This window comes from Amphiura filiformis, chromosome 13 (assembly GCF_039555335.1).
Source record: "Amphiura filiformis chromosome 13, Afil_fr2py, whole genome shotgun sequence".
Lineage (NCBI taxonomy): Eukaryota > Metazoa > Echinodermata > Ophiuroidea > Amphilepidida > Amphiuridae > Amphiura > Amphiura filiformis.
This window is the reverse complement of record NC_092640.1, coordinates 41449064-41464098: the sequence shown is the minus strand read 5'-3', so window position 1 is coordinate 41464098 and position 15035 is coordinate 41449064. Positions and strand designations below refer to the sequence as shown.

General features: G+C 35.4%; 2 protein-coding genes across 2 annotated transcripts in view; both read right to left on the bottom strand.

Moving 5' to 3' along the window:
* The window catches only part of LOC140168366 (CD63 antigen-like), a 21900-nt gene extending 7399 nt beyond the window's left edge, over positions 1 to 14501 (bottom strand). Inside the window, exon 1 of the mRNA XM_072191739.1 lies at positions 14382 to 14501. The gene's annotated coding sequence lies outside the window, so the exon portion shown is untranslated. The remainder of the gene's footprint in view (positions 1 to 14381) is intronic.
* LOC140168367 (CD63 antigen-like) overlaps positions 1 to 15035 on the bottom strand; it is a 227967-nt gene that overhangs the window by 8636 nt on the left and 204296 nt on the right. The window lies entirely within an intron of this gene.

Sequence of the window (15035 nt, the reverse complement as noted above, 5' to 3'; positions counted from 1 at the left end):
ATTGGGTCATTTCAGTGACAGTGAAATAACTTCCTGTGGGGATTTAAAGCTGTCAAAAATATCTGTGGTCAAAACGAATTGCTGACAACAAGACCAAGGATGATCTCAATCTCATTACATATCCCTCACAGTCCGTATGCCTTCTTCGAGTCAGTAAACAGTGGTAAAGTTAAATCAATTTGTGTTCATCTTCTCAAAAAATGCTCATTTTTGCAGGAATATGCTACATGTATATGCAAGGGGGACCCGGGGGGACGTCATACATTTTTTGTGGGTATATGCTTAACCAGAATTTGGAGGTGGTGGGTCTTTGGGAGCTGACGTGATACCGGTAAAAGGGTGTCTTGAAAAAAATGCTATAGGAATGAAAATACCTCGCTAAAAAGGTTCACGTATTAATAGGTAGAAAAATTCGTCCACCTGTGTAAAAATGTTCAAAAAATGTTCCAAACCTTTTTTCAAAAAAATCAATTTTCAGTTCAGCTGTTTTCACGAAAGGCAAGTTTTATTTTCTGTGAAAAACAAGTCAACATTTTGGAAATCTCACACATCCCGATATCTCATACAAATTCTGGTGTGTCGGGTGGTGATTAAATTGACATTTTAGAAAAAGGAAATATGATCTATGTGGTGACATCAGAGCTCGGCTAATGCAGTTTAATCAGTATAATTGCAAGTCACCTTATATGGTCATGATATCCTACAAAATACAAGACAGATCGGAATTACCATGGAAACCATAGACTATAGCCTAATTCAATATGGTGTACATAATACTGTACTGGTTGATATCATCTGTAATACCGATTCCTCGTAAACAGTGACATTAACCCAAATGACCATATGTTCCCCGAAAGGCCCCCCTTTTTGGATTTCGCAGCTCCTAAAGACCCCCTATATTTGACCAAAATAGAGCTCCTTGATTTTGATAATTTCAGATCTAACTTGTTTCAAAAAATTAAATTTAAATAAGAAATATAATCTTTATTTAAGACATTGGTTCGATCACAATATTGAAAAAAGTGTAACATGAATGTGGTAGAAAAACAAACTTACTTATGTATTACAACTTGAGACGTTTATTTAGTGGTGTGCGCCCTATAAGCCAAGTTAATGAATTAGTTTGCTTGTCCTAGCTCCTACTAGTGTTATGACCTCATAATTATGTTTGACCCTTCTTTCCCCCACGATATAAAGGAAATTGCAAGGAAATCTGGTAATCTTGAGGTCGCATGGTGAACCCGGTACGCACAGATTTATTATGTTTTAATGCTTAATCAGGAAATTCATGTAAACGTTCCATGTCACAACCAAATCAGCCTCCTTTAACAGGGCATAGTTCGTGACCTGCATTAATAGCGATATCTTAAGTAATTGACCTCTTGTTATGGGGGGACGTTTTAATATAGGCCTACCCAAAATGGCCGGCGTAAGGACTTATGGAATGAATGTTGGGATTATGTATTTCGGTATTGGCATTGGTGTATGACATTCCCAGGGACCAGGGCCTCCTTTTTTACTGCTCGGCACATTTTTTTAAACATTTTGTCCCGGCATTTTGTAGTTTTTGGACTTTAATATAACTTTATGATAAAATGTTTATAATATTTATATATATTTGGGGGGGGGGGGAATTGTACTTTTTCTTGTACTGTAGACCAACGGGGTTTATCCCTAGAATCTTACATTTGAAAAAAAAGGCCCCTCCTCATAGCACTATAGCACTGTAGGATAATACCGAAAACGAATAACAAGTGCGAAGTGCTAATTTTGCATTGAAGAAGAAGGAGAAAAAAAATCCTCTCCCTTCGTCAATTCAAGAAACTCCTCTGGACGAGAACCAAAACATTAATTTTACACGGCCTAAAAGGAAAGTATATAGAATCACCCTATGACAACGCCCACTTAAATAGATCACAAGTACCGGTATTAAGTCAAGGTTTGATCATCTTCTCTTATAGTGGCCCCTGGGTATTTATTTGGCTTGAACTCCAATCAGAAAACGGCTCTGTCATCCAAATTAACCACCCTCAGGTATGTCTGATAACGACCAATTTAGGTATGAAAAATGCGCAGGTCGTACACACGCATGACAAGATAAAATCCACATCGGTTTTTTTTTTATAATATAGACCAAGTAAAATGAAACGAATGTTTACCATCCCTCAAGTGGTCATCCTTTTTTGGGAAATTCTTGATTTTTCCTTTATCAATAATAACTTTGTTTCAAAAATAGTTTTCATTATAGGTGCTCATCGTGCTCCCTATGGACTGTAAAACTGGGAAATATAACTTGTACCTCTTCTTCCGGGTCTTCTATAGCCCCCCCCCCACACATCCCCATCCCAGTATAGTAAGCAAGCCCGGGAAGCAAGCATGGATCAGCTATAGGTTATTTATCAAAATAATGCTCAAGAAAATGTTTATGTTTATGTTTTGCTTGACAAAATATATAATATCGCCATATCGTTGCAAAATTAGACCATATTAGTATAGGCCTACAGTCATAAAACGATACATTGCGGAACAGTTACTGTTTATTGCATAACCATGGTTACGTATGTGCCCTACATATGATAGTATTGGCACATATTCAAAATTTAATAGTATGGTCAAAAAACTTGTATACAATACTGACTTGTTGCCGAAATGAGTAACATGTAATTTTGGACATACTAGTAGACGGTTCTGGCTTTAAGCCCTCAGTATGTCCATTCATAATCTTTTTTAATGATAAAAACAAACTGAGCAACCGTTTAAACAAACAAACAAACAAACAAACAAACAAAATATTTCAAGCAAGTGTACGAGTAAGTAGACCATGCATTTAGCATTTCCCCTACGAAGTTTGACTGTACGTGAGTCACCCTAGATAAACAAAAATGAAAACTTTTGGGCCCAAAGAAATCTCTTCTCTGTTTCTCTTCATCGGTATCATTGGTTGGGGTTTTTTTGGGGTGGGGCTTCCAGTGTCCATCTTTGTTGTTGTTGTTGTTGTTGTTGTTGTTATTGTTGACATAAAAGAACTCACGATTGAATCTTCCGCTATCGATATGTTTGCTAATAGAGATACAAACAAAGCAAATTCATTACATTGGTCTAATATGCTTTATTATGGTTATGGTTTTTCACATAATGGAGAAAGTTTGCTTTCAGACATCGTAATGCAAAACATTATATCAGGATGGCCGTGATATCATGTGCAGACAGTGAAAATCCTGCACTTGGCGTTTGGGTCGAAAAACAAATCAGAATGGCGTCTAAAGGACAGTTTGTGCCAAATGAGATGCGAAATTTGCCATTTGTAAATATTTAAAAAGGTCACTTTACCTAATTAAGAAAATATTCTGCTCTGATCTGATTTAAAAGTTAGGTCAATTGAACTTTAAGGCCTCTCTATTTCTATTTCTATTTTTTTTTCATTTCATTTCATTTCATTTCATTTCATTTCATTTCATTTTAATTTATTTTATTTTATTTTATTTTATTTTATTTTATTTTATCTTATTTTATTTTATTTTATTTTATTTTATTTTATTTTGTTTTATTTTATTTTATTTATTTTTTTTTTTTCTATTTTTTTTTTTCTATTTTTATTTTTTCTATTTTTTTAATTTTATAATCATTCATTTTAATATAAAGTCACCACATAACCTTAAATCCGACCATGTGCACTTCTTGTAAATTGTGTTTCGCAGTTCGCTTGCCAACTAATGTGATCATCATTTGAAATACACAGCTGTAAAAACGAGATGTTAAATCGCAGGAAACGACATAACTATATTATACCTGCAAGTACATTCCTTCATAAGATAAATAATTATTTATAAATGTATTTCGTGGTATCAAAATTAATTTAATAAATTTGGCAAATATCCGTTTTGTAAATGTGCCCCGACACACTGGCCACACTTGTTTGTTGTTTTTTTCATTGATAAGGGCATGAAACTAATGTGAGCACTGATTTTGAATTATCGCCAGCCCATCGGGCTGGTACCTATTTCTGGGATGGTGTTTGTATACTCAAGAGATTATTTTTTATTGGTATTGGAATGACTTTTGTTTAAAACTTTTTGTGGTTGAATTTTTTTTAAATATTTTAATTCGATTTGTAAGGAAAAGTAAGTATGTTTTGCCGTTTCAACGAACGAAAACGAGTGAGTATTACCAAAGTTATGTTTGAACTAATTATGACTTTAAAAGTTCTAGGTATAGGCCTAAATGTAACAATAATAGTTAATATATAGCATCATATGGTCAGCAGAAGAAAATCTGACATCACCTATGATGTCATATCAGTGTCCTTGACCGGGGATCCTTACTCCTTGACCACTGAACAGCGTGATATCATGTTGATAACAGATCTATAGAATCAAAATCTTCATCATATCCCGGATCATATCACAGATTCTCAACAATCTGTGATCATATGGACCATATTGATGTGAAAGTAGTTATCTATCATATCCTGTGTCGTTTTATGGATAAAATGACTCAAAATGTTATTGATGAAATGGTTGCTATCATAAACATCAGTTTTGTCTTTTCAACGGAAAAATCCGATGCAAAATAAAGTTTTAGGGCCTAGCTATAATATGGGCATAATTTATGCATGTAGGCCTATAGTATTGAACAATGTACCCCATTTGACATGCACTTATAGATAAATAAATTGTCTTACTTTATTAATTTAATAACTTCTTTATGATAAATAAAATGACACATAACTATTTGATTCATAAAATTACATTCAACAAAATGATTGAAGAGAAAACACACAAGGCACTAGGCAGACTGTTATAGAATGGAGTATGTAAGATGCCATGTCCATAGCTTCGCAGGAGTTTCCGACTAGCAATCAACATGATCAGCACATTCAGAAAAACACAGTTTAAGAGTGAAGATTGTAGTGAGTAACCAGTCCTTTATAAATGTGCTGGCCACTATCTATTATAATATAGTAGGCTTAAACTATACATTGCGAATTAATTAAGTTATTTTAAAATAAAATGTACATGTAAGTTAACTCAAACCGGCAGTGTATATATCGAAAGCAGTGAAATCGGACATTCCTAAGCGAAGATATTGAGTTCGTAAGTTCTGGTATTATAAAATTGGAAATTGAGATATCGTGGGTAAAAAGCTGAAAAGACAAAAAAAACCCAACAACAACAACAACAACAACAAAACAAACAGACCAGAACAATTTGGAGTACATGTAATGAATTAAAAGAGTTGACATGAGATTAGGAATTAATGTTTTCTGCTGTTTCAGTGTGCATGTTCTCATCGTTGATGGTTTGGTGGACTGTCATGTAGATGTAAGCGTGATCCTAAATATGCCTTTCACATTGACCAAAACTAATTACAAGACCTCTTCTACATTGAGGCTGGCTTTTCCTTTTAAAGGGAATTTTTATCAATTTTCACTCTGACGGAAAAAAAATATCTGAAAATCGTTCTAAGAAAAACAATTTGTGGAATTCTTTACATTTATGCATGGAATTAATTATCGCGTTTTCGAAACAAAACATCAACTGGATATTTTCTTAAAAGTGGACGTGGTGCATGTAAAAAACACACTAAGAAAGTAGCCTATATCACATTAACCATGCATGCATGCATAGTCATTTTAGATATACACAACTATTACAGGCCAACATGATGACCAGTGGCCTTTTAAAATAAATTTAAGGGTCAGGAAAACCTCATATACACTACAAAAACAGTGTTTAGAAATTAAACACTTTTCTAAACACAATTTTGCCTTCACTTTGTAAACACGTTTAGAAGCTAAACATCATGGGTCAAATTTCTGAACATTGGTCAGTGATGGTGTTCATATTAACATCTGACATCCATATTCTAAACATAACGTTTCTAAATACATTCTTGCCTTCACTTTCTAAACACTGTTTTTGTAGTGTACTGTGCAAATTCACCCTTTACATAATTATTTGCAAATTAGGAAAAGTAATAAAATTTGATGCATTTTGCATGGGACATAAAACGCACTTTCTAATCAAAATAAAAAAAACACTATCTTTGAATAGTTGGGCATAAGTTTTTTCGCCCCCTGCAAAATGACAATACCGTCAAATTTGAACTTTGTTACTGGTCCCAGGGACGAAGACACCCATTCAATTTCCGTAAAGTATCAGAGTCAATTAAATCACAGCACATAAAATTAACTTCTGATCCTTGCACTTTTCACTTAATTAATAATTAGTTAATTAGGTATCTATTACTTAACGATAATTAGATGACAATTGAGTATTTAACTGACACTTTTAATAGCTGTATTTAAAGGCCCTTTCAGTGATCCAACGAAAGTGCAAAAAAAAATTAAAAGTTGTTTATAAATTGCCTAAAAGTGAAGGATAAGTCATTAAAATTGTCATTAGGTATTTTTAAATTGGAAAACTTTTGGCAAAAAATTAGGAAAACAGCAGTTTTGTCAAAGTATAGCCTTATTCAAATACATGTAGCTAATGTGGGCCTATATATACTGTCAGTATATAAATTCCAGATTTCATGTAAATGTCTTCATGTAAAAGGCACACTTTTAACACTATCTTGTGTTCAAAACATAAACATCTTCATATTTTTACGTGTTTTAGTGATAAATTAACACCCCCTATGGCTATACCGTCTTTGTACAAACCTTAGCCATTAAAGAGTTTAAGTGTTTATGTGTTGCTCTGCTGTTTTTGCAGTGTAGCACGGTATGATTAAAAAAAAAAAGCAATAATAATTATTTTTCAAACGAAATTAACAAAAAGATAACGAGTAGTCATATGAGAGCATTGAACGCAGTTTTAGAGTTAGCTCCGGCATCTATCATTCTTGTCACACAGTGTGACGACCTTCATGACTTCCCACTCCACTCACATTACAACTGCCTTAGCGACGATTGTCTTTTTTAAAGACAATTCTTGTTTATGTCATGAATCACATTACAAAATAAACAGGTTCGCTTTCCTCTATATAGTGTAAAATGATTTGAAACATTAAATGCCAGTCATGTGACTGTAGTGATTTCAATTTATCTTGACACGCAATTCCCGTTTTTAATTACCATTTGAATGGCCCGTATGTTCCGCCTTAACTGTAATAAGCCAGTCATTTTTCACCCTTGGCATTTTACTCATTATTTTGCCTTAAGTTAAGGTAAACCTTAAGCGTAAATCGGGTTTTTTAAAACTAAAATTTAGTTCACATTTTTGCTCGAATTTATTTCATTCGAACATGTACGTAAATAATTTTTTTTTAAATCCTTTTAATGGGTGCCCAATGGGAGCTTTGATTCCGCTTTGATTTCGGTAACCCATCACCGTACAGTACCAATTTATTCCGTTGCCACTGAAATCACTGAAATAATTTAGGATTATTTCACTTCAACGTAACAAACAGCTTCACAGTAAACATGGGTGGATGGGGGAAGTGATTACCCAAATGTAGAACACTTGGGCGCTGCATGCAGGGTTTCGAACCCACAAACTCGAGCTACCAGGCCTACCACGCGATAATCAGTTGAATCGATACCATATAAAGTATACATATAAATGTTTACTTTAGGTTCAACACGTACTATTATTCTTGAGAAGAGTGGTTACGGTTAAGAGACACCTTAAAAAGGGCACTTGAACTTAAGGGAGCGCACCACCATTAAACGCGCCCATTGAAATACACGGTAAAAGGCCTACATTTGGATCTCGTTTTGGCACTTGAATTACGTATTTCAACTATAAAGCTTGGTATCAGATTAAAGCTGATCATGTGTAGAATATTATTCTTTTAACGGAATATATTGCTAACCACCGACTTTTTCTGTTATTTTGCCGCAAAGAAAAATTGTGCAAATTTAACCCTAAAAATCACTCAATTTTGGAAACCGGACGTTGTTCAAATTCGCGCCAGAACTTCAACTCTGAAATAAAAATTGGGACTTTTTCTCCGAATTCTTCATGTATATACTTGTCGGAAGCAAATGAGCTGAAAACGGGCAAAATTTGACTATACGTTTAGAAAATAAAGCCGAAACAAGCTCAAATAAGCGGTGGACTATTTTAACCGAATTTCACTGTTACATAAATCGTGGAGTGATTTGGTGGTGCGCCCTCTTATAAACGTCAATAGTTATCAAAATCCAAATTTTTACTTTTTAAAGTAAACTAGAGATAGTTTCTAGTCATTTTGCAAAATTTCATCCCTCTGCGACATTCCGTTCGGAAGAACTGATGTTTTAAAACTCAGCTCGGAATCACCAAAAAACCCAAATTTCATCATGTTCATCAACATGCAGAGTTTTGCAGAGGTTGGACAGAAAATTGAATGATTGATGCAAAAGGACACTTTCTAATTTAAAATTTTTAGTTGAGAAAAGTACAAAATGTGTGTATTCATGTTTTGAATATCTTTAATATAGGCCTATTTACTTAATTATGTCAAAGTACCCCCCCCCCCTCTTCTTCTCTGTCTTCAAAACAAGGCCTACTGATATTGGCAATTTAAGCAAAAATACAAGTTTTATGCGTTATTCTGATCTGGTATAAATTTACAGCAAAAGCACTCACGAAAGCGATTTTTCATGCTTTTCTTGACGTCAGAGACCTGTATTTTTGGATAAATTTTTTAACAAATGTTCCTAAAATTAATCACAAAAGTTATTTAAAGCATTTGTGACTGAAATAAACTGATTTTTTAAGACTTCCGCCCTTATTCGATGTCTTTTTGTACAGAAGCGCGAACATAGTAACACATCTTGAAAGCCTCTTATAAGGGAGCGCACCACCATTAAACGCGCCCATTGAAATACACGGTAAAAGGCCTACATTTGGATCTCGTTTTGGCACTTGAATTACGTATTTCAACTATAAAGCTTGGTATCAGATTAAAGCTGATCATGTGTAGAATATTATTCTTTTAACGGAATATATTGCTAACCACCGACTTTTCTGTTATTTTGCCGCAAAGAAAAATTGTGCAAATTTAACCCTAAAAATCACTCAATTTTGGAAACCGGACGTTGTTCAAATTCGCGCCAGAACTTCAACTCTGAAATAAAAAATTGGGACTTTTTCTCCGAATTCTTCATGTATATACTTGTCGGAAGCAAATGAGCTGAAAACGGGCAAAATTTGACTATACGTTTAGAAAATAAAGCCGAAACAAGCTCAAATAAGCGGTGGACTATTTTAACCGAATTTCACTGTTACATAAATCGTGGAGTGATTTGGTGGTGCGCCCTCTTAAATGATGATCAAGGCTGTAATCATGTACATTCTATTATGGGGTTGTGTAATAATTTACTGTGGGGCAAAACGATTGAGGGAAGCAATTTTTGGCGAGGCAAAAAGGGGGAAATAATTTTAGCACGTCAGAAGGGACAAGAGATTTTTGGCACACATTTAGGCTATTTAAAAATTAAACGCTGTATAAAAAAGGCTATAATAAAACAGTATAGAAACGCTGTAATATGCAAAATTTCCCCGGGAAAATTTCATGCTCGCAAATCACAATACGCTCGCATTTCATTATATTGGATATTTAGACCATTAAGATTTGCAAATTGGGTCCCAAAAAAATCACATGTGCTAAAGGTCGGGGCCGGGTGGTCAAGGAGTTTTTGGCAGGCGAGGGGAGTGGCAAGTAATTTTTGGCATGCCGCAAGTTTTGTTTGGCATGCCGAAAGGGGTGACGCATTTTTGGAAGGCCATTTTGAAATTTACCCCTAAGAGACTGAGGCCTAGCTGAATGTCAATAATTTGGCAAACGGTATAATGATTTAGGGCTATGCAAGATTATTTTTCAGAACATCGCATGCAATTTGAACATATTTTCAATAGAAATCTTTGATAAAAGGAAGTAGGAACTAGTATAGGCCCCTATCCGAAAAGTTTCTTCCTTTTATGGAGAACACTTTTTCCTCACACAAATTTTGCTCTCATTTCTGGACAGACATATCTTAAGGGCCTGTCTACGAAAGACGTCATAATTCTATTTATTTTACAAGTTTAAGTAAGCCATAGAATACAATTATAAAACAAAATTACAATTCAGTCAAGGTTTTGGTAACTTTCAATTTTGTCAACTTTTTCATTGTTATTTATTGATGTCAGGCATAAATATAGTTGAGGAAATCATGGCTCGAATTTACTGTACCGTTGCTTCCTCATGTCTGTTCATCACGTCTTCTTGAGGGTACTCGCCAAACATATTTTTTAACCCTATCATTGAAGACTGCTTTTTGCTATCAGAGGTTAAAGAAGAAACGAAAAGGAGAGAAGATGAACAAAGAAGTCACATTGCATCATGGAATCGCATGGGATTCATGTATGCGCAGTGGTTATAAATCCTCGTGGTATTTTGTGGCGTTTCCTGGTGTTAGGGTTAGTAGCCTAAAATATTAACAAAGTAAAATGACAAAAGTTTATTTTTAAGAATGATTAAGGGACATCAGAGATGTTTCATACCAAAATAATTTAAAAAATGATTACTTAAATAATAAACATGGGTCAAATTGACAACTTGATCACAATAAATCATGTTTCTTACAAATAACTAATTCTATCAGTTTTAATGCCTCTTCGTCGACTGTTTTATTACGTTCCTATCTTAACCACGGTTTCCGAATTCTACAGCCCAGTGGTTAGTAATTTTATTACATGCATTGTCAACAGCGACGTAGCCAGGGGGAAAGGGGAAGCTGCCTCCCCCTTCCATGAGAAATCTTGCCCCCCCCATGTGGGATGCTGGCAGCCTTGATATGTACGATTTTGAGCCCTTTTTTTTTACTTTTTAGCCCTTAAAAGTTCAAGAGTGAGGAGGTTCTCCTGAGAGGATAAAAAAGTTCTATCTAGAATCTTAGAGTGTATAACCCAGATATCAAATTGATCAACATGGGCCTCAACCACCGTATTTAAAAATACGAATACGAAAGAAATTAACCGAGCTACTGCATAATTTAACTCCACTGCGTATTAAAAAAACTTAGAACATTATTTGACAAACATAGTATAGTATTTAAATGGCCTTTTTCTGAATGAATGGGGCAAAACCCAGGGGTATAACAGGAAACAAATGGGTACTTGATGACATACGGGGGCGATGGTGCCCCTTATTTGACCTATAATAGGTGAGGGTAAAAACTGGGTACCAATGAGCAAATGGGTTTCCTCATTGTTATCCATGGCAACAGTATAGTAGAATGACAGGTCAAATGTCATCGCCGGATGATCGCCCCCTCATTTGTGGGTTTATCGATTGCTTTGTATACCAACCAACCCACGCTATTTTCTCTCCCTTTTGGTTCATTGGAAAGGTAAATGAAAGTTTTCTAATGAATAGGAAAGTAATTATGAATCAAAGTTGCATAAACAATATGCTACGTGCTTGACGTTTGGAACAGTTGCAACTTTTTTTCTTCGTTCCAAATAGGAATTTTTGCAAAATAACAAAATTAAAGGGATACTCCATGATCCCAGGGAAAGTGTAGAAAAATTAAAATTGTCTATAAATTTAATGAAGAATAAAGTTAATAAAATTATTGACAAAGTATTGACAAAGTTGAAGCCCAATTCAAATACATGATGAGCAAATGACTGAAAATCCGGATGAGAAAATCACTGAATGGACCTTTAAAGACACATCCAGTTGACCAGGCAAACTTACAAGGGCAACCCAATTAAGTAGGCTTAAAATTTACAAATCAAGTCAATGTTCACCTCTCATGATAGGCCTACCACCAAACTTTACACAGCTCCAACGTGTTTTCCAGATATTTAGAACAGGAATTACAGAAACTTTTGGGCTTCACTTCTGCTAAAATGTTGCCAAAATGCAAAAATCCCTTGCATTCCCCCCCCCCCCTCTTCCACCTGTCAAAAATCGCCCCCCTTAAAAAAAAAAAAATTCATAAATATTGATGACGTCATACTATACTATTAACCTTTGGCGTGCTACTATCGTCGTCCATAGCCGTGACCTTTTCAAGTTGAACGCAGGAAGTTACAATTTATTGGCATGACACCCTAGATACGGGGATATGATTAATGTTTTTATCTCGTTGTTTCCTCAATAAGAAACAAGTTCATCTCCAGACTCCGGGCCTAGGCCTAGTCATCCAATATGGACCACAATGGCCTCATCCCAATGGCAAAGTTTAATAAACCTCAATTAAACAATCATAGTGCAAAATATGACCTCAAGTTTCAGAGTATGAGTTTTTGTACCCAAATTTTCAAAGGTCATTCAATGAATGTGCATATGTATTGGGGTTAAAGAACTGTGCCTTGATAGATGAGCATGTTTTGGCTCCTAGTGCAAGTTCATCTCCAGACTCCATGCCTAGGCCTAGTCATCTCTGTAAATGGCCATGATGTCTAGGCATATAATAGTCAAATTTAAGGTATCCCGTGATTCATAGCTAAATATTAGACCAATATTATGATAAGTTTGTCAACAAATAGAATAGGCCTACTCGTATCATAGTTTTGTTGCACAATCAGTATTGCATCATGGGATACGTGAAACTCTGGATTTAAACACTGCCCCACGGTGTATGGCAAGACTGCCGGGCCCGTTGATGAATCGATGATCTAAAATGACAAATCTTTCCCAAATTCCATTTTACTATAAACATGATAAAGTCTGTGTAAACTTAATATTCGAAAGCATTTTATGTAAAAACTTTGTCTACAAAATGAAGATGAAAACGTGTGCCAAAAATCGCTCCCCCCCACCCCTCTCCCTCTCGGCTTGTCAAAAATTGCTCCCCCTCCCCCACCTTTTTCGGCTGACCAAAAAAGTCTCTCCCCCCCCCCCATTTTACCCTCCTACAGGCCTCATTATTATTGCACAGCCCCTAACCGTATCATAAATCAGAATTGACATATAAAACCCACGATAAAGAAGTAGGCCTAAGTTTCTTATTTTATATAGAATAAATTGGAAATTTGGTAGCGATTCTCGGCGGAACCTCCCTACCCAAACCAAACATGAGAAATGTTTTTTAACAAACTAGAATCAGAATCAGAATTTATTTACATTTGCCATATAAATTACAGATTGAAAGGAGATTTTTTAACATAAATTGTGCGTTTCCCACAAATTAAATTAAATGGTTTTACCAGTTATATTAGAATTGCCCCATGCACACATGGGTTTTAGAGACTGAACATTTAATATATCTACCACAACGTCTATACAGGGTGCTACTACATGTAGTAGGGCCGACTCTGACTAGTACTATATAGGCCTACATCCTACTCGTTCTTACATGTGTGGTGTTTTGCATGACCAACATCACGGTCAAGATCAAACCTTCAATTCACTACACACACCCGTTACCAAAATAATAGAGTACACTCCCCCGGAATTTATAATGTGGACATGTGATTTTGATAATGTTGGTTACCATAGCAGCACCCCATTTTGGGGTTTTTATGTGGGTGAAAACCGTGAAATACTTTTGCAGCTTTTTGCTAATTTATCGAAAACAAACCGCAACTGGAATTTGGGGTGATTTTGATCGAAGCCGGCCCTGATCATGATGAATCAAAAACGACATTCTTTCAGGCAACGCCAATAATCATGGCATTTTTGCTCTTTTTATTTTCAAACGAAGCAGAAATATCCTGGGCTTTTTAGAGTTTTTATGCCTTTTTGGTCAAAAATGTCCCAAATTTTTAAAGAAAAAAGTCCACCTTTTCAAAACCCGCCCCACCAAGTCCACTCATTCAAAATCACCCCACCCCTTCCCAAAAAAAGGTCCTGGTTCCGGGCCTGCTTAATGCGAACATAAGTCAAAGACTCATCTAACAAGCTGACAAACGTATATGACAGTCATGACAGTGATAAATAATAGCAACTGAATTTACAAAACAGTGAACTTCAGACATTTTTTTTGCAAACATGCAGTTGCACACAATGTTGCTAGTCCGGGGGCCCGAGTACATGCACATCTACAAGAAAATTTCCAAAAGCCATGTGATATCAGATATTGCTTTAATTAATCCCAACATTAAATGACAACCATGAAAATATAATTTTATAAACTCATTAATTTTAATTGCGAGTCTACATACACACTGATGACGCTCATCTTTAGCAATTGTAGTGCAATATCTGGCGCAAATATAATAACATTCACAAGTATAACACCGGAGTTAACGCCCCTTCTTGAAAGAAATGTCCTCGAATATGGCATATTAAAATAAACTTTCTAAAACTTTTAGAATGCAAACAATAGAATCAAAACACAAACAGATAAGATCATTGAGCATGCTTCGATCTGCATATGCATCTATTTAAGTAGCTAGCAAAATTCGGAAAAATATTCAATAACATTGGAAAAAGTATTAAAAGAAATAATGACTTACAGTTTTTTCCAGAAAACAATATGTGATGTACAGCTATGATCGCCTGGGTCGGAATGGAATGACAGAACAGTGAAAGCATGGGGCGAATTTCCCAGCAGCCTACGCAGTGGACACTCCCCGTTTTGCAGGCCAAAAAATTATGTTGATTTGTTTCGTGTATTAAATAAATTTGTGATTTGAAAATTGACTGAAATCAAATGATGTTGAATTGGAACAAAACAAACAAATGCGAGCGAAATTTTGGAAGACAAAAATCTCAAATGAGTACTTATGTTTGCTTGAACCATCCCGTCGTCGAAAATGTACCCCTATTAGTTGTGCCGTCAGCCCGTCACCCTGCAGCTACCCACGTTTTTAGCTATTTAGCTCTTTTTTTTTTTTAAAGTTCTGAACAAATTCGATTCTAGATGAAGCTCTCATCGAATTTTTATTTTGCTCAATTAATAGATTCGTTTTTGACATATTTGTAAGGGCCTCAATGAATGACGTACCCCCATTTTTAGGAGCTTTGGTGGTGCATTAATTACTAGTAAGTAAGTGCCTTTTGGGCAGGCCAAAAGGTGGGAAGCATTTTGGCAGGTCGAAGGGGGGGGGCAGGGCAAGCGATTTTGAAAGAGGGGGCAAAACCATTTTTGGCACAGATGCTCAAGCACT